This window comes from Mauremys mutica, chromosome 3, assembly GCF_020497125.1.
Source record: "Mauremys mutica isolate MM-2020 ecotype Southern chromosome 3, ASM2049712v1, whole genome shotgun sequence".
Lineage (NCBI taxonomy): Eukaryota > Metazoa > Chordata > Testudines > Geoemydidae > Mauremys > Mauremys mutica.
This window is the reverse complement of record NC_059074.1, coordinates 5,842,352-5,867,818: the sequence shown is the minus strand read 5'-3', so window position 1 is coordinate 5,867,818 and position 25,467 is coordinate 5,842,352. Positions and strand designations below refer to the sequence as shown.

At 51.0% G+C, this 25,467-nt stretch overlaps 1 long non-coding RNA gene across 1 annotated transcript; it reads right to left on the bottom strand.

The window, feature by feature from the left end:
• Positions 1–18,823: 18,823 nt before the first annotated feature.
• LOC123367523 lies at positions 18,824–22,103 on the bottom strand. The gene is made up of 3 exons (XR_006578511.1): positions 21,997–22,103; positions 20,061–20,623; positions 18,824–19,104 (listed from the first exon to the last, which is right to left on the bottom strand). It is a non-coding gene; the product is annotated as an uncharacterized LOC123367523 (long non-coding RNA).
• Between the last annotated feature and the right edge of the window lie 3,364 nt (positions 22,104–25,467).

The following is a 25,467-nucleotide window of genomic DNA, read 5'->3' as shown; positions in this document are numbered from 1 at the left end:
GTTGGTCCCAGGATATTACAGAGACAAGGTGGGTCAGCTTCTTTGGGTGAGATAGACAAGCCTTTGAGCCACACAGACAGGAAGCAGAGCGCTGGGTAAGCTTGAAAGCACCCACAGAAGCTGGCCCAATAGCAGATATTACCTCCCCCACCTTGTACCTCTGAGTTTAACTAAATCAGTTTAAAAGCAGCTTTAACTAAACCGATGTGAGCATGAGCGAGGCCTTAGGGGCTTGTTGGAAAGCGAGGATCAACCCGAAAGAGCCCTTCCAGTGGGGTGGGTTTATAATGAACAAAGCCTGCCAGGCAAACCTGGTCATTTCCCGGCAGAGATTCTGCACCGTTCGTGGCTGAAGGGTCAGCAGCAGATCTGGATTTCAGAGAAGTGTTGGCGGCAGCATCTTGGGAAGAAGCATTCAGATTGGCTTGTCAGGCGGGCAGCAAGCTGGTGACGGATCCCAAGCGAAGGCTACTGATGAGCGGGACTGGGTGGAGCTGACCGGGTGGGAAGACAAGAGTATCCAGTGGGGTTATAACTAAACACTAGCGTCTGGCTAGCATTGGAAACAGGACACTGGACTGGCTGGACCTTGGGGCAATGCCCATGTTCCTGTCTATTGCTGAATTGGAGGGAGGTGCCGGCGAGCTCCCAGGTCCGTGGGTGTGGGAAAGGTTGATAGCCACTGAGCCGGACAGAGCAAAGCAGACGGCTACGGCAAGGGGTAGCAGTAGGAATAAATAAAGTAGCGAGTGACCCCCACCATCTCAGAATTCCTCTTTCCTGCCACCCCCACAATCCCAGCATTCCCTAGGCTCGGTGCAAACTTCAAACCACGTTCCAGCTCAGCATGCAGGCGGCAGCCCCTGTTGGTTATTTTCGGCCACCACCGGGCCCTGTAATTCAATGGCCTCTCCAGCCAACTCGATTTAGCTCTGGGAAATGGCGTGGTTTTCTGATCTGATTTCCTGCTCTGAAATCTTCGTGCTCCTCCTCTTTGGATTGGACGAGCGACACCTGTGAGAACACGCTGTTGTCTGGATGGGGCCAGGGGTCAGCAACGAACAGAGCCACATTCCGGGTTCTTCCTTTCCAAACAAAACTCACCGCATGCCTCACTCACATAAAGAGAATCGACCTGTTGCGCAGGGAAAAAAAATCCCCCAGAACATTTAGTGCCTCTTTAAAAAGCAAACAGAACACCGAGAGCAGCATTATTCATGACATCTGGAGCACAAGAAAATGGAATTTTAATTAAAAACTGATGGGTTGGCTGCTATAAATACACCGTCTTGCTGTAAGTCATTCACCCACCAGAAACAAAGGGACTGATCCTGGGCTCAGTGAAACAAATAGGATTCTATCCATTGATGTCAACAGGACCTGATCTAAAACCCTTGAAGCCAATGGAAAGACTCCCATTCATTTCAGAGAAGTGCTGGACTTACTGTAAATCCAGGCACAGGTACATCTTTGTCGCAGCTCCCACTGAGGACTTCACTATCTGAAGAGCTAGAGGGGACAGTCTCTCTCTGAGAGTGATTGAAAACCCCCATTCAACTTGATGGCTTGTTAACTCTGAAGTCTAATGACCACCTTGGAGGAAAGGGTGTGGCGTTCTGTTTTTGTTTTGTGTGAGCCTGTGTTTTTCCTGACAGGAGCTTAGGTGGGAAGGTTATGACAGATACAGAGGCAGTAGTGGTAGTGACCCAAGGAATGGAAGAGACAAGGAAGATGACCGGATGCGGCATCTACAAGATGTACATGAGCCTGGAGCGGGTACCTGAAAAGAGCTTCGGTTGCATGAAGTGCCACCTGCTAGAGCTGGTGGAAGAGAAGATCCGAGGCCTGGAGATGCAAGTGGGAACTAGGCTGAATTTCAAAGGGGATTTGAGCGGATGATGGAGAGAAGATGAGAGGAGGCAAAAGGGAAAAGTCAAGACTCTCAGCTGCAAGCTGGACTGGAGAACTGGGAGATGGACTGCTTGGCGAAGAAAGTGGCCAGAGGAAGCATGTGTCTACGAGAACCAGGCAGAGGACAAGACCTGTCAGTGAGGGATGCATAGAGCTCAGGAACAGGTTTGCTGAGCTGGAGAATGACGAAAGGGCACAGCAGGCTGTAACGGAAGGTGTGAGGGCCAGGAAGAAGAGAAGAGTGGCCAGTCCTGTAAGAAGAGGGGTAGAGTCAATGGAGATAGCCACAGTTCGGAGCCCCAGGAGAACAGCGGATGACTCACAGAAGATGGCAAGGGAGAACAAAGGATAAGAAGACTTGCAGCCAAAAACTACAGGAAGAAGGCTGGAGAATTGCACCACCACCAGGGAGAGGCAGGTCTATGTGACTGAGGACTCTCCTAAGAAGAATGGACGGGCCTGTCACCAGAGCTGACCCGGAGAACAGAGGGCTGTGCTGTCTGCCAGGAGCTAAGATACGAGATGTGGACCTGAGGCTGAAGAGGATCCTAATGGGAGTGGGAAAGAATCCACTGATTGTCCTTCACGTGGGAACAAACGATACGGCTAGATTCTCGCTGGAAGGCATCAAGGGAGCCTATGCCAGGCTGGGGAAGATGCTTAAAGAAATGGAGGCTCAGGTGATCATCAGTGGGATTTTACCTGTCCCTGGAGGAGGCTAATGAAGGCAAGACAAGATTAAGATGATCAACAGATGGCTCAGGTAGTGGTGCTATCAGGAGGGGTTTGGGATGTGTGACTACGGGGAGGCAGTCACGGACAGAGAACTGTTCCCTTGGGATGGACTCCACCTGAGTCGGGGGGGAAATCGACTTCTGAGATGGAGGTTGGCACAACTGATTAAAAGAGCTTTGAACTAGGAGGAGATGGTTGGGAGATGCTCGTGTAATCTCCACGGCTGATTCTAATAGTGAGCAGGAGGCAAATCAAGTCAGAGAGGGCCCAGCAGTGGGGAAAGGCCCAGCAGAGGGTAGGCGAATGGACAAGAGGAAAGGTAGTGCCAATACCAGTGACACTAACAGGCTGGTGCGAGATACTGGCAGTGGAATGACTGGACCTAATCGGGGAGGAGTCCGGGCAAAGCCCAGCAGAAACAACTGAGAAGTCTGCTCACCAATGCAAGGAGCCTGGGTAACAAAATGGGGGAGCTAGAATTCCTGGTGCAGGAAGTGAAACCAGATATTTAGGGATAACAGAAACATGGTGGAACTGGAGTCACAACTGGAGTGCAGGTATTGAAGGGTCCGTGCTGTTCAGGAAAGACAGAACTACAGGTAAAGGTGGTGCAGCAGCATTGTGTGTTAATGATGCATCAGACTGCAAAGAAATGAGATGTGATGGAATGAATAAAACAGAATCTGTTTGGGTCAAAATCACTTTGGGGAAGAAATCCACCAGAGGCTGCACGGGGACAGTGCTGAGGGTCTGCTGCAGACCCCCAGGATCCAATCTGGGTATGGAAAGAGACCTCTTTAATGTCTTTAATTAAAGAAATGCTACTGGGAATTGTGTGATTATGGGAGACTTCAATTTCCCAGCTATAGATTGGAGACAAGTGCTACTAATAATAGTAGGATCCAGATTTTCCTAGATGTGATAAGCTGACAGATTTCTTCACCAGACAGTCACCGAACCAACAAGAGGTGAGGCCGTTTTAGATTTGGTATTGGTGAGTAGTGAGGACCTCATAGAAAAACTTGTTGTAGGGGACAACCTTGGTTCGAGTGATCATGAGCTAATTCAGTTAAAACTTAATGGAAGGATAAACAAAAATAGATCTGCAGCTAGGGTCCTTGATTTCAGAAGGGCAAACTTAAAAAAATTAAGGGAACTAGTCAGGGAAGTGGACTGGACTGAAGAACTCAAGGATCTGAATGTGGAGGAGGCTTTGAATTACTTAAAGTCAAAGTTACAGAAGCTCTGTGAAACCTGCATCCCAAGCAAGGGGGTTAAATGTATAGGGACGTGTTGCAGACCAAACTGGATGATCAAGCATCTCAAAGAGGTGATGAAGAGAAAGCAGAAAGCCTACACGGAATGGAAAACGGGAAGGATCAGCAAGGAAAGTTACCTCTTAGAGTTCAAAAAGTGTAGGCGTAAAGTGAGAACTGCCCAAAGCTACGCAGAGTTGGACCTTGCAAAGGAAATTAAAACCAATAGTAAAAGGTTCTGTAGCCATATAAATAAAAAGAAAACAAGAGAAGAAGAAGTGGGACTGCAATGCATTGAGGATGGGGTGGAGATTAAGGAATATCTAGACCTGGTCCCTTCTGGCCTTAAAGTCGATCAGTGTAAATGGAGAGAAGATTTCTGATAGGAGAAGGCTCTTGGAGGTAGTGACCAAAGACAGACCAAGGTCCGGGGGCTGGAAGCTGGAGTTTGATAAATTCAGACTAGAAATAAGGTGCCATTATTTTTAAAGTCTGCATAATTAACCGATGGAAGAACTTATCCAGGGATGGGGTGAATTCCCCATCATTTAACGTCTTTACAATCCAGATGGGACGGGTCTTTCTATAGGATCTGCTCTCGCTGAAACAGAAGTTCTGGGTTTGGTCCAGAAGTCACAGCCCGAGGTCTGTGGCCCGTGCTTTGCAGGAGGTCAGACTGGCTGGGAATACTGGCCCCTGGTGGCCTGAAGATCTAGGAACGTCTGAGGAGCATGTTCATGTCAGCATGTCACTGCCGGTCGAAGCATGCAAGAAAGCAGTGGGTGATGATAACCAGATGTCACTGCACACAGAGCCTGTGAAAAGGAAGAGGGGGCCATCCTCTTATGTGTGGATTGCCACGGACTCGCAGGGGCGAAAGAAAATGCAGGCCTGTTATTTACCAGGCTGCACGTGGCAACAGACTATATTGGTAAGGGATGCAAGGAGAGTGTGGGTCACGATGCAAACTGCAGACACACACACACACACTAAACTTAATCAATTTAAAAGTTTTATTGGGGATAATTACAAGGGGTAAGGGAGCAGCGTATGATTAGCTAATAGAGTTACTGAAACTTAAAACACACAATGACTAAAATATCTACTAACAATATTTATAAACAAAGATGCAGCATTTAGTAATAACTGATACTTACAAATACAAACCAACGCATAACGACCGGCAAACGTAGAAGCTCTATTTGAAACACGTGAGCTGAGAGAGAGGCTTCGAGGTGATCAGGCTCGGTTACAGGTATACACAGGACACACGGGTATACACAGGATAAACGGGTATACACAGAATACACGGGTATACACAGGATTCGTTTTCTTTCTCCTCTCCCTGCCTGCACATGGCAGGCAGGCCATAAAGTACCCACAATGACATCATAGAAGTGTCATAGGGGACGGGGCCCAAAACCTGTTTGTGTTCGTTTCTGATTGACACAAACAAAGTTTACACCATGTAGGGGAGCAGGTGCCTTAAAGTCTGGCTTCGCCCCCAAAAGGTGAGGAAATGCATATTGTCTTAGAATGCGTTCAACACTGAATGACAAAAGAAGAGGCCAGGGCAATACCGGTATGGGCAAGTTTTACAGGATGCAGACAGGAACTCATCTTAACATGCCCCCGTGCCCTGGCCGAAATAGTTTGGCCGAAAACCTAAACTTCCGTGTCCGACTCCTCATTCCCACCTACGAGGGGATGCGCTTCGGGGGTGGAAGCGATATAGGCCGAGGCAACAAACTTGTGAATGCAGGCTTTAATGAAGGCACATCCAAGACAGAGAAGAGCAAGCCCAACCAGAAGGGACACAAACAGGGATTGGAAATAGGATTTGTAGGGCGCAAGGCCAAGCCAATTGAGCCATGACCAAAACTGGAAGGACTCTCTTGACTCTCTGACAGTAGAGCTCAACGTTTGCAGGTCTTTAACAATTGAGGACAAATTAGGAGAAAAAGAAGGCAAAGAAACGCAGCATTTATCAGCAAAGTTGGGATATACTTCAGCAAATTTAGTACAAAATGAGGAAGATTGTAACAAATATTGAATCATTAATGTATTTAGTGCTGATTAATTAAGAAGAGGCCCTTGCCTGTAGTATTAGCAAGCATTTCAATAGCAAGGGATTGAAACAGCACTTGATCACGTAACATCATATAACCAACAGGGTTAAAACTAACAATAGAGGAGGCGAGGAAGGAAGCTGCTGTCCAAAAAGAGTGGGTTAAGTTAGGGAGGTATTAGCATAAGAGAAACTCCACATAGAACAATTAGAATAAGTACCAACCTAAGTAGGGGCTGGGGTTAAACTATTGCCAACAAAAACCCAACAATGAGATGCTGGAACTTTAATACTCTCAATTAAAGGAAAGCTATGATCACTTTGACCTGAAGCATTAAGAACTGGAAACACATAAGAATTAAATTGTGAAGAACAATTATTACAAACAGTAAAAGCAGCCCACTGCACATAGGGGGAAGAACAATTTACACTAGATATATTAAATGAAGAAAAATTATAAACTATTGGTACAAATTGAAAGGGTAATGGATATTTAGGTGAGAACTGAGTGGAGCAAACAAGACAATCTTCTGGACTCAGCGCTGACAGGGACTGGTTTCCGCTGACCTCCTGCACCCAGTAGGCGGCAAACCAAGTTTGTAGTCCACCCTCTCCTAAGGGCTCTGTGGGCAAGGATGTTGTGAGGGAGAGCAGTATAACAAATACAAACCAACTATAAAATTAAACCAAAATAAATTTTAAATACAGATACATGCAAATACTTTGAGGGTATTTGAGGGTATACTTTTATGATGCTTTTTTGTTATGTTTGGGAGCCAAAGGTGGAAACCTGTTGAAATTGTTTGGTTAGCTTTATGCATAAATTGTTATTTTAAAACATTTTGGTTATGACATTCTTATAACTATAATTAAAAGTGCAAACAAGTTTATAAAAAGCCCAAACAAGAAATTGACATTTGTTAATATTATCTTTACCTTAATGTTGAGGTTTCCCCTTACATTTTTTTTGAATAACAAATTAAAAAAAAAATTAAAAAACAAAACTGTGATTGATAAAAGAGAATTTCTTTGTTTGCAATTGCATTATTTGTTGAGGCAGAAATATATGTACATATATTTGTAACTGAAACCTTTTTGAACTTTGCACAAAAAATTGGTGTTAATATACTATGATTACACCCCAACCATGATTTTAAAATAGTGTGGTACCACATCTTATATATATATATATATTTTTTAAAGGGTATAAAATTGACTTTTGTTGCAACAAAATAAAAATAATTTTTTGAAAAAAAAAATAGTCACATGACACACACAACATAGACACAACACACACACATGACATACAGGACAAACTTACAATTAAAAACAAATGGCGCCAAAATTCTATTCATATTTATACAAAATAACACAACCAAAAATAAAAAGTAAAAGGGTTAAACATTTGAATAAACAAATTATTACCTTATTTAAAACTTGTAGCATAAATTTGATAAAAATATATTAGTATTTGCCAAATGTATTGTATTAATTCGGTAACAAGGAATTTTGCATTACTTTATATTTAACATTATTTTAAAACTCTGCTATATGGAAATAAGAAAAGCCCATGTTACAAATATTAGTTAGTGGTTAGAATAAGAAGCAAAGAGTGCACTTCTGTTGCTAGGCAACCATATCTTCAAGAAAGTTAGGTAATTCCAGCTGTTGCATTCCTGGAGGGTTAAAATAATTAATTTACCGTATTTAAAGTTTTTACCTTGTTTTCTTTTTGTTTCTTGTTTTGTTCTGTTTTCAATTGCTTTATTTTTTGGAGGTTTCTGTAAAAACTATAACTTTTAACTTTTAAAACAAAAAGAGAGAGCCGAAGTGAGGAGAGGCGGAGGGGGGGAAGAGGGGGTGAAGAGCAACCTAGGAACGTAGGGAGACCTGAGCCAAGAAAGATTAACTCCATCGAGGTTAGTTATCGCAATAGGCAAAGCTTCTGCTACAGTTTTAGATTCATTGGCAGAGCTGGATACAGAGGAGTTTTAGGAGCTTCATATGAGGGTGGCAAAATTTTCTGAGAGGGACTTGGGGGGGCGGTAGTGATGGGCTCTACCTTTTCTGTCTTCTCCTCATTATCATCTTTAGGAGAGCCTGGGGCTGCCTGTTTAGCTGCAAACATTGTGCCCCCGTGGAGGACAGAGCACAGATCAAGGGCCTTGCATATCATGCTAAACAGGACGGTGGAAACAGCCTCAGAGTATCTGCCAGGGTTAAAGGCACAGTATAGCCTTTTAGAGTTTTGCCCGAGCCAAGGGAACAGATCCATTCTATTTTTGGATTAGTCGAATTTTGGCTAGTAAAAAGGTGAAACTGCAAATATTGGAACTGTTCAGTTTCATAATCTGCGCGGTCTGCAGCATGCCACGGGCATGGCCCAACTCCCTTGCATCCTGTTCGTGACGCCATGTGGATTGCCATGGGCTCGCAGGGGCGAAAGAAAATGCAGGCCTGTTATTTACCAGGCTGCACGTGGCAACAGACTATATTGGTAAGGGATGCAAGGAGAGTGTGGGTCACGATGCAAACTGCAGACACACACACACACACTAAACTTAATCAATTTAAAAGTTTTATTGGGGATAATTACAAGGGGTAAGGGAGCAGCGTATGATTAGCTAATAGAGTTACTGAAACTTAAAACACACAATGACTAAAATATCTACTAACAATATTTATAAACAAAGATGCAGCATTTAGTAATAACTGATACTTACAAATACAAACCAACGCATAACGACCGGCAAACGTAGAAGCTCTATTTGAAACACGTGAGCTGAGAGAGAGGCTTCGAGGTGATCAGGCTCGGTTACAGGTATACACAGGATACACGGGTATACACAGAATACACGGGTATACACAGGATTCGTTTTCTTTCTCCTCTCCCTGCCTGCACATGGCAGGCAGGCCATAAAGTACTCACAATGACATCATAGAAGTGTCATAGGGGACGGGGCCCAAAACCTGTTTGTGTTCGTTTCTGATTGGCACAAACAAAGTTTACACCATGTAGGGGAGCAGGTGCCTTAAAGTCTGGCTTCGCCCCCAAAAGGTGAGGAAATGCATATTGTCTTAGAATGTGTTCAACACTGAATGACAAAAGAAGAGGCCAGGGCAATACCGGTATGGGCAAGTTCTATAGGATGCAGACAGGAACTCATCTTAACATTATGAAGCTCTGCACAATATATGTTCTAGTGGATGGGGCTTGGTTTGTGGGCCGGGCTTGGGAGAGTACTACTTCCTCCTAACCCTGGTGTGACGCCTTGTGTTGGACCCTTAATGCCCACCCCATGGGATAAACATGGAATGCAGGGCATGTGTAACATACTGGCCAAGTGTCTATCACATCTCCTGCCAGCAGCTGCAGCACTCGGAGAATAACACTCTCCTGCCAGCCAGTGGCGTTAGTCCTTTAGCTCAAGGGGCAGAAGCCTGTGCTAAAAGATCCAGGTTGAACCCCTGCTACTCCGCCATGTGGGAGACCGGTTACCTGTGAAATGCCTTGTCCCTGGACCGGAGGAAAAGCTGAGCTGACCTTGATGGGATGCTGAATTTGAGTTCCAGGGAATTCAGAGGGACAGACCATAGAACCATCCCCTCCAGGCACCAGGAATGCCAGGATGGGCTTCATAGCAAGGGGACATTTGCACCTAAAGCCTCGTGATTTTGCTACTTAATTCTTGGGTGGTCTCCCAAAAAGAAACACTTACCCATAATGCAACTTTCTGAACTACCCCACTGGGGTTCTGCATGGGTGCAGGGCTCTGCATGGATCCTGTTGTAGGCCTCAGACCTAAATTAGTAAAATTCAAAGCACAATAAGAGACTGGCTGCTCTTCTCGTTCATACGGGGCCTCATTTAAAGTCCGCTGAAATCAATAGAAACATTGGATCAGCCAGTGGAGCAGGCCCAAACAGCATCTGCAATTACTCTAGTGAGGATAAATTCACAAGGGCTTTTCACTCCCATGCTTCAGGGCAAACACAGCTGGTGGACAGGAAGAAATTTCCCTTCCCGGTCCATAATTAGTTTTGTTTTATGGGGCAGGGTGAGGGGGTCAATAACTTTCTTTGAAACCTTTATTATAGGCCAGGAGCTAGCAGACGAGATGGCCCATTGATTTGTTCCCAGCTGGTAATTCCCAGGGTCTTCTAAAATACAAAAGGAAAGCTCAGTTCTACGGCACCGTGTGATCATTTGTGTCAGTGTGAGTGGCGCTGGCCTGTCAGTCAGCCCTGTCTCTCCCCAGGCTGCAGAGACAGGCAAGCAGCGGCATTAGTGCCTCATTGCCAAGCCTTAGAGAACAGGAAATGGAGCGATACGGGCTCAGGTTTCTTTATTCGTGAATGTGCGAGACTGGCAGGATTTATTTCCTTCCCTTTCTTGCAGGCAGTGAGACTCTGCTCACTTTTATTATTGGGTATTATTCCTATTACCCTCGTGCCAAGGAGCTGCAATTGTGGACCAGGACCCTGGTGTGCTAGGAGCTGTATAAACACAGAACAAAAGGACCATGGGCAGTGAGTATCAAAGGCCAGGGAGGCTAAACCTCTCCTAACCCAGGTGTGGCCCCACCTACTCTCCACCCCAAGGCTGCCTCTCTCCCCTGAAGCCAGTGGAGGCTCAGCTCTGGCCAGCGGCCTGGAGCTGGGGCTCGGCCAGCGGGCTGGGGTGACTCGTGGCTGGCTGGTGACCCGGGGGTTGGGCTGGCTGGCGCAGCTGGGGTGGGCCGGACAGCGGCCCGGGGATTGGGCTGGTGTGGCCACAGCTTCTCCTGCCGTGGTGGGGGGCTCCGGGTTCTGGCAAGCAAGGGGGGCGGAAGGGGCAGGGCCTCAGGCGGATGGCAGGAGGCCGGCAGGCCAGCTTCTCCGAAGAGGCGGTTCATGTGCCACCCACGAAAAGGACAGTTCCTGCCTGTGACACCCTGACACCCCACTATTCACCACTGTCATGTCATTAGGTTATGTTCTGTACACAGTGTGTCTTGTGAGCTGTCATTGTAAAAGTCTTGGTCTGCTGGACATGAATACCTCGTTGGATTGCATGTGCTATCGCCGTCTGGGAAGTTATGAAGCTGGCTATGTAGGTGTTACTGAAACACGCCGTGAGGGTGAAAACACCCCCAAGCAGCCTTTCAGGTGCAAGAGTAACAAGGCCAAACAATGTTAATGGCTCACTGAGGAGATGCACACGAGCACCAGGGTTACCCAGGAGCTGTGTGCAGAGACAGCACCACACCACGGGAACTGTCTGACCCAGGTCACAGCAAAGGAGCTTTGCAGCAAGTGGGGAGAAGATCTAAAAGGGGGAAAATGTGGGGAGAAGATCTAAAAGAAGATCTAAAAGGGGTCACAGTGCTTCCCCTCGTGCCTTTAAAATCTCCAGCGTGTTTTGGAAACGTTTCACTTCTTGGGAGCCCACCTTTGCTAGCGTAGAGAATTAAAAAAAAAACCCATAGGGAAAGTCACCCGCTTAACAGCCTTTTCGATGGTATTACCTTTCCTTTGTGAGTTAAAAACGAGAAGTGAGTGGCGATGGTCTGAAGCTGTTCTTGCTGAAGTTTGAGCCGCTTTTCTTAAGACAAACGCACCCAAAGAGTGAGAGAAAAGGAAAGCAAAGAGGGAAAATGCAGCGTCTGTCACTCTCACTTGCAATCTCGCTGCTGGAAAAACACAGGCACAGGCCTGATCACGCCAGCCACGCCAAGGCCCTGCAAACGTGTACCGCTCTCGGGCTGTTTACGGCATTGCCTTTAGCGGCCCGGCTGGTCACGGGCTCACAGCGCAGTTGCAAAAGGTGGAGTTGCCTTGGCGGGATGAGCCAGACTCTTGTTACACAGAAGGCAAAAAGAGAGAGACGGGGGAAAAGGCGGGAAGGAAAATAACAAACGAGGGAGGGGCTGACGGCAGGAACCCAAATCTCGCATCCTAGGGGGTTGGGATTTAGCTGGAGCCTGCGGCATGTCATCTGCTTCCCTCCCAGGGTGCCTTTCAGAACCAGGATGACCCAGAGTGCCATGGTGAATCCCGGGGGAGGCTGGGATGGCGTCCGTGAGGGTGAAGCTCGCTCCTTCCAGTCCATGTGTCCTGCAGATAAGCAATGTCCAAGAAGCACTGTCTGGCTCATCCCATTAGCATTAACCAATTGAAATGCATTTTGGTAATTTCAACTACAGTATAACCCTTTCCTCCCCTCTGCCTCAGTGTCATGCCAACCCGGACCTCTCCCAGGAGCCCTGCAGAACCCTGCGCACAGTTCTCTCCACCTAAACAATCCCAGTTCAGCTCCAAACCTCGGCTGACTTTTATAAACAATTGGATGTGGCAGGCCGAGCTGCACATCCGTTACCCTGGACAACGTAGAGGACAGCCTCTGCCCACAAGCACATGCTGTAAGGATGCGCAGTCTCGTTTTTAGAAGCAGGAGCATGTTTCTTTGGGAAGCTCACACGCACAGCAGGCTAGCACATGAACTTTGCAAAACATCCCCAGGGACCAGGAAGGGCTGGTGATGTTCCAGGTCTTCCCACCATTGTGACTGTCACGTTAACATCACCCTCGGGCAGTGATGAGCTGCCAAATTTTTAACAACGGGTTCCCTCCTCCCTCCAAAATTTTAACAACGGGTTCCCTCCTTCCCCCCCTCCGTGGGGGGGGGTCGTGCCCCATCCAACCCCTCATGTTCCTTAACACACACACTCCGAGACCCCTGACCCATCCCCCCCTTCCCTGTCCCCTGACTGCCCCTTGCCGCCCCACCCAACCCCTCCTCTAATTCTCAATGGCCCCCCAGAACCCCTACCCCATACAACTACCCCTTCTCTCTGTCCCTGAGTGCCCCCACCACCTCATCCAACCCTGCTCTTTCCTGACTGCTCCCCGGGACCCTTGCCCCCATTCAATCCCCCTGTTCCCTGCCCTCTGACTGCCCTGACCCCTATCCACCCCCCCACAACCCACCCCCTCCCTGCCCCCTTACCACACTGCCTGGGGACTGGGTCCACTCTGCCAGGACCACGACCGGCGCCGCGGGGCCCGACTCCCCGGGCCGGGCCGGCACCGGGGCCCAGCCACAGGGCCCGACTCCCCGGGCCGGGCCGGCACCGGGGCCCGACTCCCTGGGCCGGGCCGGCACCGGGGCCCGGCCGCTCAGCCCGACTCCCCGGGCCGGCACCGGGGCCTGGCCGCTCGGCGGCAGCTGTGGGGCCCGACTCCCCGGGCCGGCACTGGGCTGGAGGGAGCCGCGGTCTGGGACCGGGAGCTGCTGAGCCAGCCGCACCTCCCCTCCCCCTCCGCGCCCCAGCTTACCTGCTGGCTGCCTCCATGCTGCTTGTTCAGGCTTCCCGCGAACATCTGATTCGCGGGAAGCAGGGGAGGGGGAGGAGAAGGGGGCGGAGCAGGAGAGGAGTGGGCGGGAACTTTTGTTAAATTTAGCAGCCCTTAACAAGCGGTTCTAAAATGGCTGCTAAATTTAACAACGGGTTCCCGCGAACCCGTGCGAACCCGCTGCAGCTCACCCCTGCCCTCGGGTGCTGTCTGGCTCAAGGACTCCGGAGCACCTGCGAATGCTATTTTGCAGGGCAGGGATTCCCAGCAGCACCCTCCCTCGCTCCCACGGACGTGCTTTAGCTAGAACTGGGCTTAAACTCTCCAGCAGCAATGCCAGCACCCTGGCAGTCTCTTGCCTTCCGGGTACTACGGTGGCCCTCATCACTATGGCATCTGAGCTCTCACCCCCACACAGCTGTGTCTCACAGATGAGATTCCCGCTGGGCAGGTCCCGTGAAGGACAGAAGATGAAGGCATCCCAAGTGAGACGAAAAAGTCAGCCACTCACTTCAAGCCTTTCCTCCACCAAAGCCTGGGCTTTATACCCCAGAGAGACAGCTCCCGGCATGCCTCATTCTTAAAGGACCTGCGTGCCTTCCCTGGAGAGGCACTATGGCCCAGATCCTTGAAGGTACGTAGATGTCTAACTTGCATGTAGGTACCTAACACCCATTGAAGTCCATTGATCTGCCCTGTTTGGTTCCACTGAAGGTAAAGACTAGACTAGAGGTACATTGGCTGAGAAAAGGATGGTAGGAAGGGGATCCTGCAGTTCCTCAGGGCAAGGATCCTCTTCTGCTCCGCCAGCTGTGCCAGTAGGGAGGCGGCCAGGCTGGTGTCAAGCAATGCCCCTGGGAGATGAGAACAGCCGTGTCTAGGCTCCCCGGATACACAACCCAGGGCACGCGTCAGCGTGGGAGTTTTACTTCCAGTGCTGCTGCTCTTTGTTGGAGAAGTTGAATGCGCCTGTAGCACCGGGGAGAGCAGCTGCTCAGGTGTCTGGGTGGATCAGCTGGGAGCACTCTGGATACAGAGAGCACAGACCCAAGGGAGGGCATTGGGTAAGGGCTGAGCCCTCACTGAGCCTGTCTGCACTGCACTGGCAGCCCCGCGGCCCTGGCTCGGCTTCCCACGCCTTGCTCAGGGTATGCCTGGGGGCAGTCTGTTCTCTGGGGGCTCCCCAGCCCCGGTCAGGAACCCGGAGGGACGTGTCCCCAGGACACTGCGACCCCGACAACATGTGTTCTCGAGTCCATGGCTGTGCGTGAGCGACAGCTTTCTTTTCTCAGCAGTGGCCTTGGCAGGCCCGGATGAAGCCTGGGGGAGAGCCGTTAGCACAGGACAGCCCTCGGGTTGGCATGAAAGGGAGCCCCACCCCCCTTGCAGTCCCCAGCACCTGCTCATGAATGAACCAGCTAATGCCACTTAAAAGTCTGCCGCATGCACCGATGGCAACTGGGCCGCCCGACGGCTGGAGCAGCAGCTCGAATGATTTACAGATGCAGACACTGGGGAAAACGTTACATGGAAATCTGCTTTAATCTTCTACTGGCGCTGCTGAAGCCCGTGGCTGGGAGCCACTGTCCAGAGAGGAGAAATGTATGAACATTGTCTCCCCTCTAACCACCCTGACTGATTATCGTAGGACATGGTCTGAAAGCTCAGAGTCCAGAGCTGGGGACCAGCAAAGCACAAGGGGCGTCGCTGTGCCCCCCCGAACCAGCATCTTGCCCACAAGGCCTTGCAAAATGTGAAGCTGGATCCAAGGGGGTCAGTGGCCAAGAGTCTCAAATGGGACCAGTAATTTTGGCAGCTGCCGCTTGGAGGTGCCCAGCCTGCGATACCTGCTAGGGGCCTGGTTTACAGAGAGCAGGTGCTCAGCACTCTCTGGGAATCAGCCCCTCCTGGGGTTAGCGCACAGGTCTGGGAGGGGAGATAACCATGGTCCCGTCCCTGCTCTGCCGGCTTCAGAGCGGAATGTTTGCACTCAGACGGGAACCGGTGCCTAAATTTGTCAACTCGTACATTTCAATTAATTCAGGAATGGGCTAAATCCGGGAACTGATCCCAGAGCTGCAGCGCTCTACGTCTTAGCCACTGGACCGTTCTCCCTCTGTCCCTCTTTGGAGAAGCCAAAAATAATCGAACGGAGATACAGCGGGCATCCAGCCATCCTGTGCCCATCTCCGGCCAGCGCCGCGCTCAGCCGTTGGAGACGAGATCGTTTCCCGGGCAGGGGTTATTTATTTATTTGAGAAGGGGAATTAATAAAACAGGAAGCGTTTGCCACCTCCGGGAGAGGAAACATCTGAGAAGCGAATCGCGACACGTTCTTCTTTCCTTCTGGTACCGGCGCCTCCTAAATCGAATGTGGGAAATTGGATTGTGCAGGGCCGAGGGCCCCGGAGCCCAGCTGCAGCTCAGAGAGCATCGGGGCAGCCGCGCCGGCGGGGAACCGTTTATTGCATTACGCGGCGCGAGGGCCTGTGGAAGGAGCCATCTGGGAAGCAGTGAATCTCCTGGGAGGTGGAGAGCACACGGAGCTCGTCAGCTGGGGAGGCAGTGACAGTTATTTAGTGTGCAGACCGTCAAGGTGGTGGGCACTCTGCCTGCAATCCAGCACACGCTTCCCCTTACGCACGTGACTCGGGGGCTCCTTTCAGTGAAGCACAGGTGCTGCCCCCCCTTGGGCAGTTAGGAGGGTGGGGAAGCATCTGGGGCTATAAAGAGCCTGGCTGTCAGTGAGGGAGGGCAGCAGCGTACAGCTCCCTAGGACAGGAGGCAGTGGGGGAAAGGGCCTCCCAGGAGAAAGCGCTCAGTGAAACGGCCAAGGAAGCCTCCTGCAGCCGGCCCCGAAGCAGGAAGGACTGAGACGTGCGAAGGGGCAAATCCCCTGGGAACTGGCAGCTGTGGACGGAGGAAGGGTTTCTGTGTTTGCTGGTTTGCGGCGTGGAAAACAAAGCTGTGCCTGGACAAGGGCGCGGTGGGGCTGATAATTCCTCAGGCTGGCGAGGAAGCCGGTGTCTTCCATCACCTTGAGCTGGTTCCCTTTTGCTGAAGCCGGTGGGGCTGAAGTGAAGCATGTGCCTCAGCACTGCGCTGGAGCGGGGCCAGAATGCTCGGCACCGAGCCCTGATTGAGCAGCGCCGCAGGCCTGGCTCTGCTCTCCTGCAGACCGGCTTGTGGGTGTTTTGCTCCTGATTTACACCAGCATAAGGGGAATCAGAGCTGGGCCCAGAGTTCTAGGCTCCACCTACGTGCCCTTTATTAGCAGCTTCCCTGCAGCCAAGGAATTGGAGAGCAGAGATGCGGGATGACCTCGCAGGTCACCCACTTTCGTCTTCAGGAGTCCATCACATTGCAGCGGCCAAGAATGCGGCAGGCCAGCTGCCTTCTATTGCAACTGGCCTCAGGGTCAGTGGTCCCCCAAACAGGGACCCCCCAGCTGCCTGCCCCCAGGTCCTTACAATAAGGAAGGGGCAGCGAAGTGTCTGCTTCCTCTTAGTTTCTAGCTCCTCTCCAGGGGAGGAGTTACATGACTTCTCCCTAGGGGAGGAGCCACATGACTCCTCCCATGGGGGTGGAGTTACAGGCTTCAGCTCACTTTATAAAGGGGTCTTCCCCACTTCTCTATTGATTCTCCTGTGATAGGGGCCTTTACTCATGCACCACCAAGGTCCTGCGATGAACTGGGAACGGGGCATTTTGAATAGGGAGATGTGGGAGTTTTGCCTCTAAGAGCTGAATGTGCTGAGAATGGTGATTAATTTTGAAAGGAAAATACTCATGACTGACTGGTTTCTTTCTCTCCAGACAGAGTATTTGGGGGTTTTTTTCTTTTTAATACAAACTGTTTTCTTAATGTTTTCTGCATAATTCCTCCATGAATCTTCATTTCCTTCCCTCTAATAGTATAAACACAATTGAACAAAATCAGCCAACGAGCACAAGGCAGTAGGACTGGTAGAAAAGAGCCCACTGAATCTGTTTTCAGAAGGAAATTGGGGTTCCCAAATAAATAAATAATTGGGTCAGAAGCGTCTGCTTTCTGCAGAAAATGTTGGTATTTCAGCCGCAAATGAAAATATTTTGATGGGCCTGTTGGTAGTTAATAATCTGGTTACCTCCTGTCCCTATTCTCCCCTATGTGCCAGGCTCCCCAGGCAGACTACATCTCCCATAAGCCACTGTGACCAGGGAGTCCTAAGATGAACCATCTCCCCTCTCCAAGAGGTGTATTATGGGAGATGTAGTCCAACTACAGAGCCCAGCCTAAGAGGAAAATGGACGCATGAGGCCACTGACCTACAAATCCCATGAGGCACTGTGGTAAACTAAAATATATTGGCACTTGGATGAAATAGTTCAGCATTCACATTTCCAATGAAAATCAATTTTTTTTGCAAGAGAGAGCTCCCTTTTTGACAAGCTCTGCTAGTCAGTACGAGTTCCTCTCTATTTTGCTTCCTAACATTACCATGGTCCAATGCAGAGGTTCTAAACCTGGGGACCAGGTACCAGGGAGTCACAACTACCCTGCCTGTCCCATATTGTTAATGTAACACCAACAGACCCTGGTCGGCAGCGGGCAGGATCGAACATGGGAACCTCTGAAGCTAAATACATGAGCCTCTACTGCATGAGCTAAAAGCCACTTAGCCCTTAGCTAAGGCTGGAGCAGACTCATTAATATCTAAGAGGCCTCGGTGCCACAGCACCACACCCAGGAGGTGTGTGAGTTACACTAAGTAGTGGGGGGAGTCCCATGCAGATGGGCGTGAGGCCCAGTGGGGGTCCTCTGGTAGACAAAGTGGTCCCAGGGTGGCCAGATTAAGGCATAGATACTATAGCCCCACGTATAGGGCCTTGTCTTTGGGCGTCACATGATTACATGAGACTTGTAGCTTTCTTTTTTTGTTTGTTTCTAGTGCATGTGGTTGTGGAGAAAAGCTTCCAAAGGCAACCAAAATGGCCACGTCTGCCTGAGGCTGCAGACAGCCCAGGAAAACAGCTCGGAGTGGGGGAACTGCTCCAGGCATCTCAACAGGGTGCAAGCTGCACCAGCTGCCGCTCCGACACCGCCCCCACTGACGGCTCTGGGTGTGGCAGCCAGAGACAAGAGCCGGGGTAAATACTGGGGAGCCCCCTGCCCTCGCCCCAGCCTCTCTTGGCACTTCCCCCACGCTAGCAGCCCCTGCGACTCCAAATGGTACAGGGGCGCGGGCACAGTGATGGGGGAAGGGACGTGTCAGGGGCCCGCGCCTGTGCTCCGGAGTCCCAGTATGGCCAAGGCTGAGGACCACGGGGCTAGGGAGCCCTGCCTCCTGTTTAATCCTGGCTGTGTCAATGCCTGGCTGCGAGAAGCCCCTTAGAGCCTTCTTGCTTTCCCTCCTCTCTGACAGAGCAGTGATCATTCTGACAGGCTGCCCAGCAGGGACGCGGCCCAGAGTCTTTAATGAACGGCTGCAAAGCACTTTGAAAATTAGCAAGGGTTATTTAAATGCTAGGTCTGGATGTTACCCCTTGGTGTTCGCCCTCTTCAAACGCTCGCAGGCGCTTATCATCAGGAATCGTTTTGCCCGGCGAGAGCGGAGTGCTTTTAATCTAGCCCCACAAATCAGTTCTTCCAGGCCACTTCATAATGTGCCTCGCCCTTCTCCAAGCTCCGCCACCGTTCGCCTGGCGCTCTGGGAATGAGACGCTCGGAGAACTGTGTGACATCCTGGAGATACGGGGCTGGATTCTCCGCTGCGGGAAATGGACATTGCTCCTGGGAAGTCCCCGGCAGTGCCTGTGCTATGGGAGAGATAGGAAGAGCCCAGTGAGTCGGATCCCAGGCTGAGGTTGCAGGGCGGGCTAGTGGAGAGACCAGGGCTTTGCTTGTAAACCCAAGCAATCCTTGATACGGAGCGGGACTAAGATGGCCCCATGATGCCACTTCTCCAGTCACCTTTGGGAGCCCAGCGGCATGTTACAAACCAAGGGGCCTGATTCTGAAAGGTACTGAGCCCTTCCTGGCTTCCAACGGGCTCGGCCATTCAGCCTGTGCTCCAACCCAGGCTAGATAAATACCATCTTCAGCCACGCAGCCCCTGCTGCGAAGAAGCATGAAAACGTAAAGTTTTCTCATGAAATGTTTCTTAAAACCCAAACTCAGCCAGCTCCTCCGTCAGGTAAATGCCATCGTCCACAGACAGTATCGCCGCTGACTTGTCAGAGGACTTAATTTCACTTTAATTGCTCTGCAGTTATTCCAATGACATCATTGCTTTCCCCCTGTCTACAATAATTACCTTTTTTATTATGTAGCTTGCCAAGAGACATAAAATGGTCTGAACCGTCGCACGGAGGCAGCCTATAAACAATTAACGTCTGCCCAAATGAATCCGCATAAGGGACTTTTGCAGTGTCATCCTCCCCTGAAAGGGTATTTTATTGGCTGGATGGATGGAAAGCATTGGAATAATAACGCAAACGGGCTATTTTAAGGAAAGCAGGATAATGCACAAAAAAACCCCACGGTTCTGCCAAACTCCATAGAGATTGAACTCCATAGAGCGCATTGGTTCAACTGAAAACAATCCCAGTTGCCCAATTTAGGAAAAACTATATGCACTGAGATTCAGCCACTGGCTTTGTTTCCCAGATCCACCTCCCCACAATAGCCTCCAGGCATCTCGCAAGTATTTAATAATAGAAACAGCAACAACCATTCCCAATCTGCTACCCAGCCCATAGGAGAAGTAGCTCACCTGGCTTAGCGGTGGGTTGTTCGCCTGATGACTGAGTGAATGTGTCCTGGGAGCTGTGTGTGAAGACACTGAGGGACAGCTGAGTTGAAGAGATGGGCTTTGCATTCGGTTCTGAGGCCCAGGCCTGTTTTCCTCTCTTGTGGCAATGAGTTCCACAGGCTTGGCCCACTCATGTGTCCCGCCACTGGTGGACGAGTCTATCGTTCTGGTGGATTGCAGCTGTGGTGGGCGGTCCTGATTGAGGAGGGGGTGGTGTCTCTCACGTAGCCCAGGCCGGGAAGGTTTTGTATGTCAGGGCAGAGCCCAGGCCTGGTCTCTGTCTTACATGGGAAGCCAATGCAGAAGCGCCATGCTGCTGAGCAGGTGAGCTCCTGCGTTCTGACCCAGCTGGGGTTGTTCAGGCCACTAGATAGAACAAGCTGCGGCAATCGAGCGTAGAGGTCACGAACGCTTGTCTCAGCACGGCCTGGTCTGTGTCAGGTGCGGCTGGGCTCCATCCTCCAGCCAGTTGCAGGTGGACGTGGGAACTTTTCACTGCTTAGCTTATTTGGGCATCCAGTAGCCTGTGGAGTCCAAAATAGATAAGTCTTTTAAGCAGGAGCTCAAGGCTGCAATGAGGCCTAACAAGCGGAAGGCCTTTCTAATGGGGGATACCACAGAGGAGGAGAGTTCTTTCAAACCTTCCCTCAAGCGTCACCTGAGTTTTGCCTGGGTTCAGCTTTACCCAGCTGCTCTTCATCCAGGGGCCAGGTTCAGCTGGCATAGGTTGTGGATGCCTTTGTTTTCTGCTTACTGCACCTTTAAACTGCTAAGAACTTGGCAGCCATTTTGTGCTCAGAATTGCTGTGGCCTGTACCAGAGAGACACACACACTGTGCTCTCCCATGGAAACTTTACTTTTGTTCTTTCTTGATCCCCGCCCCCCATCTAAAAATAAATGTCATTAGACAAGGTGCATGTTTTACTTTTGTGCATGGGACTATAACACAAACCTCCCCACCTGGCTACCTACACACACACACACCTCCCTCCAAGGTGAATAAACATTCACCTCTCTTTCACCACACAGATGATCTAGCAAATGTAATATATTAAATATTAACAGTGCCCACTTATGATGTTTCAGTGCCATTCTGTGGTTTACAGATGGGAAAGATGAGACACTTGAACATGCTCAATGTCGCACTGTGAGTCAGTGGCCAAATCCAGAATAGAACCCAGGCGTCCTGCTTCCCAGAAGCCTGCGAGAACCATTAGATCACACCTTTCTAATTTCAGAGAGACTCGCCTGCCTGGTCAGAGCCAGGTTTCAGCCTGCCCTTTCACAGGGAGGTGGGTGGAGGAAGCCTGGCTTTCTTTTACAGTAATGTGGTGCACAGATAATCAGCTGGTGATTTTCCACAGTATTCCTAGTGTGTTTCCGGGCGCACTCTAATAAAAATCTGTGTTGGAAATGTTCCAGACGTTTGGAGAGAAGCAAAATAAACAAACACAAAGCACCAGAGACCTGGCTTCTTCTCTGCTGCAACATGTGTCCCTTAAGGCCGATTCTCTGCTTGGGCTGAAGGCTGTTTGCAACTGACACCTCCCAGAACGCAATTCCACACGAATCTATTCAGGGAGGGTGGAAAACAAACCCAGTGATTGACAAGGCAACCTGTCACCCTTTAGTCCTGTGTTGAGCCATAAAGAACAGCACGGCCAGTTCACCTCAGTTATCCCACATCAAACCAGGGGGAAACTGCGTCAAAGTCAACAGCTTCAATCTAACATATATAAGACGAACTTTAGTTCTGTTTGCAACAACAGCCAGACAAGAAGTTGTCATATAACATTAAAGAGCTTCTAATGGTAACAACCACCCCTGGGGTCATCAGCTGGGTTTGAGCCTGAGCACGCCAGCACTCCAGCACAGATGTCTCCTCCGTCAACTAACCTTGTCAGCAGGCAGCAGTAGGAGGCTGTTATCCTCGATGTGAACCAGGCACTAGAAAGGAACAGGACACACACTTTACCAATGTGTGACATGATCACTACTGTGCCGCAAGTTACAAAGCACAGTAAATCACTAATTAGCAATAATTAATCATCATCCAGACCATGGATTCTGGACCGAGGGGCCATAAGGTTGCCCCTTCCCTCTACTTGCCCTGGGGTGTGGAGGGGAAAGAGGCTTGGAAATGGGAGATTGGGAGCGTCTGTTCTCCCAGTTTCCCAACACAAGAGCCAGGGGACCTGTAGCTGATTGAAAGACGCACTTGGTCACTCAGTGTGTAGTTACACTGTGGAACTCACTGCCACAGGATGTCACTGACAGCAAGGCTCGAAGAAGGACTGGACATTTATATGGATATCAAGACTAGCCAGAGCTATAACAAAACCTGGAAAGGGACATTATACCTCCTGCCTCAGGGCGTAACCGGCCTCCGGCTGTGAAGTGTTGGGAGGAGGCTACATGGGGCACAGGAGGTCTCACACATCTGGCTTCCTTGCACCTGCCTCTGAAGCATATGGCACTGGCCAGCGTCAGCCCGGACAGTGGACTAGATGGACCTTGGCGCTGAACCAGCCTGTGTCCCTGTTTACTGCTAAATGGGGGAGGTGCTGGCTAGATCCCGGACACCTGGGAGGAGACTGAGAGCCACTGAGCTAGGCAGTGCAAGTGAGACGGTTAAGGAAAGGGGGAAAGGTGGGAATAAAGACAGCGGCGACTGACCCCACAATGCCAGTGTCCCCCTCCCCCCACACCCAGAGATGGTCTCTAGTGCGAGCGAGTGAGCGGCGGAGCCGTGCGAAGGTGGGGTAAGGCTTTGCCCTCCCTGGCTCCTGCCGCTGGTCACCTGTGCTACGTTAGGGCATCAACAGCCACGGGGACAGGGCCGCCCAGGGGGGGCAAGTGGGGCCATTTGCCCCAGGCCCCAGGCCTCACAGGGGCCCTGCAAGCCCTGGCCCAGCGGCGGTCTGGGTCTTCGACGGCATTTCGGCAGCGGGGGGCCCTTCAGTCGCTCTGGGTCTTCAGCAGCATTTTGGTGGGGGGGGGGAGGGGAGGGCTTCAGTGCTGCCGAAGACGCGGAGCGACAGAAGGGCCCCCCCGTCGCCGAAATGCTGCCGAAGACCCGGACCGCCGCCGGGTGAGTACAAGCGCCACAGCTCCCCCGCTGTGCCCCAGGCCCCCTGAATCCCCTGGGCGGCCCTGCACGGGGAGCTGAAAACGCAGCCAGGGCTCAAGGTAGCGCGGAGGTGTCCTGGCCAGGCGCCTTCTCCCTGCTGCACCAGTGGCAGGGAGGGCGAATGGGGGAAGAGCTCCTACGCCAGGCCTGCCCCTGGAGGATTCCCCAGACGCCGGGTGATCCTCCCTCGGCTGGACAGACCTGCTAGCCAGCTGAGCCCTGGCGGTGGCCTGCAAGGCAGCAGTGCCCTGCTGGAGAGGCCGGCCCATTTCAAACCCACTTGGGGTCTTCGGCTGAGAGGCATCATATAAAATTTCCATCATTATTAAAGATACAGGCCTGCTCCACAGCCGGTGCTCCCTCGACTGCAGTGGAGTGAATCCAGTTCACATCAGCCAGGCTTCTGCCCCAGGCTCTGGGCTCACTTGCCCGGGCTCGGCTCCAGAGTATTTCGCTAGGGGTCGCTCCTGATTTACACAGTGTGGGATCAGAGGCAGGTGTCCCTGCTTACAGGACATTTGGGGCCAAGTTCTGCTCTCTGCTGTGAATCCACCGGGTGTGCACAGCTGTTACCCGACTGGCTTGCTCTTGATTTATAGAGGGTGCGAGGGACAGGTCGGTGCCAGGTGTGAACGAGAGCACAACCCAGCCAGGGCACGAATCCTCCCCTGAATACATCCACTCTTGTCCCTTACAGCTGTAGCAGCGGCAGCGCGTCCAGCCACCCCCGTGCATCAGGCTGCGGTTACACAAACCTGGTTATTTTAAGTGACTGAGCCCGTCGGCCCGATTGTCCTGGAGATGTTATAACATTTGGGAGCGCGCTGTGCAGTGTCACCATCCGCCTGGGGAACAGGCTGCTAAAAATAGCTGAGCCCGCTCCCACGCAGAGCAACAATAGCCGCCCGGGCCCTGCCCTCGCTGATTTACGACGTGCTCCCCCGGCCTCGGCGTCAGCTCGCAGCAAGCCCCGTCCGCTGCAGGATTCACAGGCTGCTCCCGGGGCTCGACCTCGAGCCTGGCCTGTCAAAGTCTGGGAGTTTTCAGGGTCAGTGGATGGGGAGCCCAGAGCGTGTGTGAGGATAAACCTGCCTGCATGGGACACCCATTGAATTGGAGAGGCAGCGCGGCCTAGTGGGATCGGGCACCGGCACAACAATCAGGACTATTGCAGGCTGTGCCACTGAGCTGCTCTGTGACGTGACGTTGGGCAAGTCTGTGCCTCTGTTTCCCCTCCCACCCTCAGTCCTCCTTGTCCACTTAGACTGTCAGCTCAGGGACTGTCTCTGTCTTTGTGTTTGTGCGGTGCCCAGCACAATGGGCCTTTGGCCTTCGTTAGCGCCTCCAAGCACTAATAACAGTAACATAAATAATAATAATTCTTAAGTAACGAACTTGCATAGCGTGACCGCGTGTGGCTGGTCCTGCATCAAACTCCCACACAAATCAAACTGCACCCAACCCACCCTGATCTCACCCACTTTCCACCAGCGTAACCCACTGACCTAGGCACAATTGCTCCTGATTGACCCCAGCGTTGGCACGGTCAGAGTCAGGCGTTAGAGCAAAGTGATTTCGTAGAGTCCAAGGCCAGAGGAGACCACTGTGGTAAACTAGTCTGACTCCCTGCGTAGCACTGGTCAGTGATGGAGAATCCACCATGGTCCCTGGGGCATTGTTCCAATGGTTAATTACTCTCCTAAATAAAAATGTATATTTTATTTCCAGTCTGAATTTGCCTAGCTTCAGCGTCCAGCCATTGAAAGGTCAGGGAAAGTGTGGGCCCCTTACTGAATGGGGGAGGCAACCTAGTGACAGAGGATGTGGAAAAAGCTGAAGTACTCAATGCTTTTTTTGCCTCGGTCTTCACAGACAAGGGCAGTTCCCAGACCGCTGCACTGGGCAGCACAGCATGGGGAGGAGGTGAGCAGCCCTCTGTGGTGACAGAACAGGTTAAGGACTATTTAGAAAAGCTGGACATGCACAAGTCCATGGGGCCGGTTGTAATGCGTCCTAGAGTGCTGAGGGAGTTGGCTGATGTGATTGCAGAGCCAGTGGCCATTATCTTTGAAAACTCATGGCAATCAGGGGAGGTACCGGACAACTGGAAAAAGACAACTATAGTGCCCAGCTTTAAAGAATGGAAGAAGGAGAATCTGGGGAACTATAGACCGGTCAGCCTCACCCCAGTGCCTGGAAAAATCATGGGGCAGGTCCTCAAGGAATCCATTTTGAAG